This window comes from Callospermophilus lateralis, chromosome 1, assembly GCF_048772815.1.
Source record: "Callospermophilus lateralis isolate mCalLat2 chromosome 1, mCalLat2.hap1, whole genome shotgun sequence".
Taxonomy (NCBI): Eukaryota; Metazoa; Chordata; class Mammalia; order Rodentia; family Sciuridae; genus Callospermophilus; species Callospermophilus lateralis.
The window spans coordinates 198,311,069-198,316,498 of NC_135305.1; positions in this window are offsets into that span (position 1 = coordinate 198,311,069).

Consider the following 5,430-nt stretch of genomic DNA (forward strand, 5'->3'; position numbering starts at 1 on the left):
AATGTAGGTAACTTTGTATTTTGTTACAGGTAATACACAAAAATGAAAGAGTTCATTACAATAGCAGAAAGAGGAGGAGTAGGAAATTAGAAATGAATAATTTTCAAATTTTGTTTTGCCATGTTGGGAATCAAACCCAGGGCCTCATGCCTACTGAGCAAGTGATCTACTCTGAGATAGATACGTCTGCAGCCCTAGGAAGTTAGATGTATACCATTGCACATTTCTCACATTTTGTATAGTGCTATGATATGCATGCATGTGCATCCTTCGAAAATTCATTTGTCAAAAAAACTAATTTCCAGTGTGATGGTATTAGGTGATGAGATCACTGGGAAGTGATTAAGGCGTAGGGTAGAATCCTCATGAATGGAATTAGTACCCTTGTAAAAGAGGCTTCAGAGAGCTGCCTCACCTTCCCACCACATGAGGAATCAGAAAGAATGTCTATTTTTACAGCATGCCCAAAGACTAAAACACAAAGAATGATACAATATTAATTTGAATTAGATTGAAATGTTATGATACTTATTGTAATCCCTAGGTAAGATGCTTCACACACACACACACACACACACACACACACACACACACACGCTACATGCTCACATGGGGTGGGGGAGAAAGAGAGAAAGAGAATACAATAACTAAGTACACACAGAAAATACAAGTATAAAATAAATTGTTGGAAGTATTTTTAAGCCCCAAGAAGTCAGGAAATAATAAAGCAAGAAAACAGGAAACAGAATGGGAAAGTTAAAAATAATTCAGTATGGCATTTTTAATCATAAGAACATCAACATTTCTATTGAATGGAAAGGCATAAGTTGTTAAGCTTGATTTTTATAAACAACTCAATATGGATTTTACAGGACATCCACCTCAATGGCTCACGTGGTTTTAAAGTAAAAGGATATGTTTTGCAGTAAGCATTAAAACTGGTTTGGCATTTTAATATATATCATGGTAACTTTGACCAAAATATTTCTTAAAAATTTGTATTTTCAGAGAGGAAAAAAGGGAAAGTTGATGACATTAACAAGGCCAATTTCTCAAGAGATAATTATTCAAATGTGTACATTCTTAACATTCACAGTATATGGCCCATATAGTAATATGTAAAAGAAAGAACTCAGGCTTATGTGCAATTATAAGGAAATTTTAAAAATCAGTAACTCAATAATTTGTAACAGGCCAAAAAAAAAATACTGTGGCATTTTTTCTTTTGTCTAAAACTCATTCCTCATATCATTCTGGGCTGTCTGAAATGCGCTTTCTCTCTTCAGTTTTTCAGGATGTTGTTTCTCAGTAGCCTCCCTTTACAACAGACCTTAAAAGAGTCACCAATGACTAATAGTTTCCCATTTATAGTCTACAAACAATGTGTTAGGATCAGACATTTTCTGTGCTTATCTGGAGACTGTCCGTCTCTCCACTGCCTGATCTCAGGTCCATGAGTCCAGTGTATTCTGCCTTCCTGACTGCTCTACCCCAGTTCCTTGATCAGAGTCTGAGAGAGCACAGATATTGCAGAAATATGTCTTGAATGGACAGATGCCTGAATAAAGGGTGATAAGTTTAGATCTTGTCTTTTTTTTTTTTAAGTGAAATTTTTAGATCTCCTAGATATAGAATCATGTCATCAGCAAATAGTGGTAGTTTGAGTTTTTCTTTACCTATTTGTATCCCCTTAATTTCTTTCTTTCATATAATTGCTCTGGCTAGAGTTTCAAGGATGATGTTGAATAGAATTGGTGAAAGAGGACATCCTTGTCTTGTTCCAGTTTTTAGTGTTAATGCTTTCAATTTTTCTCCATTTAAAATGATGCTGGCCTTGGGTTTAGCATATGTAGCTTTTACAATGTTGAGGTATGTTCCTACTATCCCTACTTTTTTCTAGTGTTTTGAACATGAAGCAATGCTGAATTTTGTCAAATACTTTTTCTGCATAAGTTGTTATGATCATATAATTCTTGTTTTTGAGTATATTAATATGATGAATTACATTTATTGGTTTCTGTAGTTGAACCAACCCTGCATCCCTGGGATGAACCCCACTTGATCATGGTGTACTATCTTTTTAATAAATTTTTTTATTCAGTTAGCCAGAATTTTAATAAGAATTTTTGCATCTATGTTCATCATAGATATTGGTCTGAAGTTTTCTCTCCTTTATATGTCTTTGTCTGGTTTTGGTGTCAGGGTGATATTAGCCTCATAGAATGAGGTTGAAGGTTTCCTTTCTTTTCTATTTTGTGGAATACTTTGAGGAGTATTGGTGTTAATTCTTCTTTGAAGGTCTTATAGAACACAGCTGAGAATCCATCTGGTCCTGGGCTTTTCTTGGTTAGAAGGCTTTTGATGGAATTTTTTATTTCATTACTTGATTTTGATCTGTTTAAATTGTGTATGACCCTCCTCATTCAGTTTGGGTAGATCATATGTCTCTAGAAATTTGTTGATGTCCTTGATATTTTCTATTTTATTGGAATATAGATTTTCAAAATAATTTCTAATTATTTTCTGTATTTCAAATGTATCCATTGTAATATTTCCTTCTTCATCAGAGATTTTAGTAATTTGAATTTTTTCTCTTTTCTTTAACATGGCTATGGGTTTATCTATTTTATTTATTTTTTTTTCAAAGAACCAAATTTTTGTTTTATTAAAAAATGCAATTTGTCAAATTATAATAAAGAAATATATTGAAAGAAATATTTAAAGAAACAATTGCATATAGCAAAAATAAATCAAGGAAATTTGTGTAAGAGAATACAGAGTTTACTAACAACATGGGCAGAAGAAAATAAAAAGTTAAAGAAATGTAGATGTGCCAATTTCCTCACCTATTAGGGCAGATAATTTTGTTTAAATATTGATAAATTACAAAATGGAGATTTTAGTTTATTATGTAAAAATATAAAAGCAACCAGTGATTTACTAAAATCTAGGCCTTCCACATATGGCACATATAACAAATATGACAAATAAAAGGAAATAAAATTAGCTCTAAAAATGTTAATGTAAAGTGGATAAATTGGCAAAGTAAATGGGGGAAAGTTATGGAATGTTATCATTTTGTAAAATGATATATTAAAAACAACTTCTTTGAAAATAATATCTACAATGACACATAAGGCAAATGCAAACAAATATCAAACAAGGGTCAAGATATTACCATCAAAAGAAAAAAATCACAAGAGCTTAATTATAGGCTTACTGCACATGAGACAAAGTGGTATGCTTTATGAGTATAAAAATATGATCCATATAAATAAATAATAGTGATGAAGCTTTTTTGTACATCAAATAATTTGACATTAAATGTACAGATCCAAAACATTTGAAAAACTAAGGCCATCATAATTATTTTAGCCAATTATAGATGAAAAAAATAAAAATAGGTAACACTATAGAGGCTTTGATAAATTCTTAGAATAAAATTATACTCTTTTAAAGCAGACTTAATGTGACTCAAAATGTTTACCTATTAATCAACAGAAACATACCAATACATTCCAAAAAGTTAAGTGTTTGTTATGGTTTAGTTCTGGAATGTTCTCCCAAAGCTCATATATTCAGGGCAAGTTTCCCCAAACAGCAATATCCACAGGTGGGGCCTTTGGGGAGTGATTGTATCATGAGGGCTCTAATCTCATCAGCAGATTAATCCATTAGATGTACTAATGATTTAAATGGACAACTGGGAAAAGGTAGAAACTATAAATAGGCAAGGTATGGTTGGAGGAAGTAGGTGACTAGGAGCAAACCTTTGGTGTCTATATTTTGCTCTTGACCCCTTCCCCTCTCCTCTCTCTCTCTCTCTCTCTCTCTCTCTCTCTCTCTCTCTCCCTCTCTCTGCTTCCTGGCTGCCATGAGCTGAGAATTTTCCCTCTGCCACAACCTTCTGTAGTGATGCTCTACCTGGGAGCCTGCTGACCATGGACCGAAACCTCTGAAATTATGAACCAAAATAAGTCTTAAATCTTTCCTCTTTATAGTTGTTTTTGTCTGTATTTTGTCACAGAGATGAAAAGTTGGCTAACACAGTGGTCCATCACAGTATTTTTTTTTTGAAAATTATTAAAATTACCAAAATAAATTTACTAAAACAGACACATTAAATTAATAAATTATCTTTAAAAGGCTTGAGTCAAAGAATTGAAATTTTATAATTGATTTTTAAATCAATTTTTATATACCCAAACTCACAGAGTAATAAGTTGTCTAAGCAAACATTTTTTTACCTTAATTCTTTATATAACTGAAAAATAAGAAAATTTTGTGAAATAGCAAATTTATTTGTTATGGTTTGGATGCAAAGTGTCCCCCAAAAGCTCACAAGTGAGACAGTGCAAGAAGGTTCAGAAGAGAAATGATTGGGTTGTAAGAACATTAACCCAATCAGTGATTCAATCCCTGATAGGGAATAACTGAAGTGGTAGGGTGTGGCACGGGGAGGTGGGTACTGGGGCATTGTTTGGGGTATATATTTTTATCTGGCGAGTAGAATCTCTCTGCTTCCTGTTCGCCATGTCCACTGCTTCCCCCACCACACTCTCCCACTGTTATGTTCTGCCTCACATTCAGTGCCAAGAAATGGGGCTGGGCTTCTGTGGACTAAGACCTCTGAAACAGTGAGCCCTCAAATAACTTATAAAATTGTTCTGGTCAGATCTTTTAGTCATAACAACAACAACAAAAAAAAAACTGACTAAAACATCAATATATTAAAATGCAAAAAAAGAAGAAAACTCGAGGGGAGTTTCTAAAACAAAAGGTTTCTACTTCTAAAAACAAAAGATTTAATTGTAAAGAAGATGGTTATAGCAAAAAATATTTTGAATCACATAAGTTTTAGGAAAACAAACAAATAAAACCAATTACTAGGTAAACAAAATGAAAGAAAGGTATTCTATAGAATGAGAACTGAAAATTTGGAAGAATCGTGTAGAGAAAATGGAAAGTGGTATCAGGAAATATTCTTAACAGTCATACAAATAAATTTCAAAATCCATATACAGTAGATGATGTCCGAGAAAACAGCTATGCTAAAATAATCTGTTAGAAGTAAAATCGTGACTTAAGAAGAAATAGAATATCAAAAATTATAGAATATTTAAGAATGTTAAAAATTAGTATCAAACATGTTTTTCATAGCCAAATTCTTTCTTCTTTTCTTTCTTTCTTTCTTTCTTTTTCTTTTTCTTTTTCTTTTTTTTTTTTTTTTTTGGTACTGGAGATTGAACCTAGTAGCACTTAACCACTGGACCACATCCACGGAGATTTTTAAATTTTATTTTGAGACAGGATATTGCTGAGTTGCTTAGGGCTTTACTAAATTGCTGAGGCTGGCTTTGAACTCATGATTCTCCTACCTCAGCCTCCTAAACTGCTGGGATTACAGGCATGAACCACCATGCCCAACTT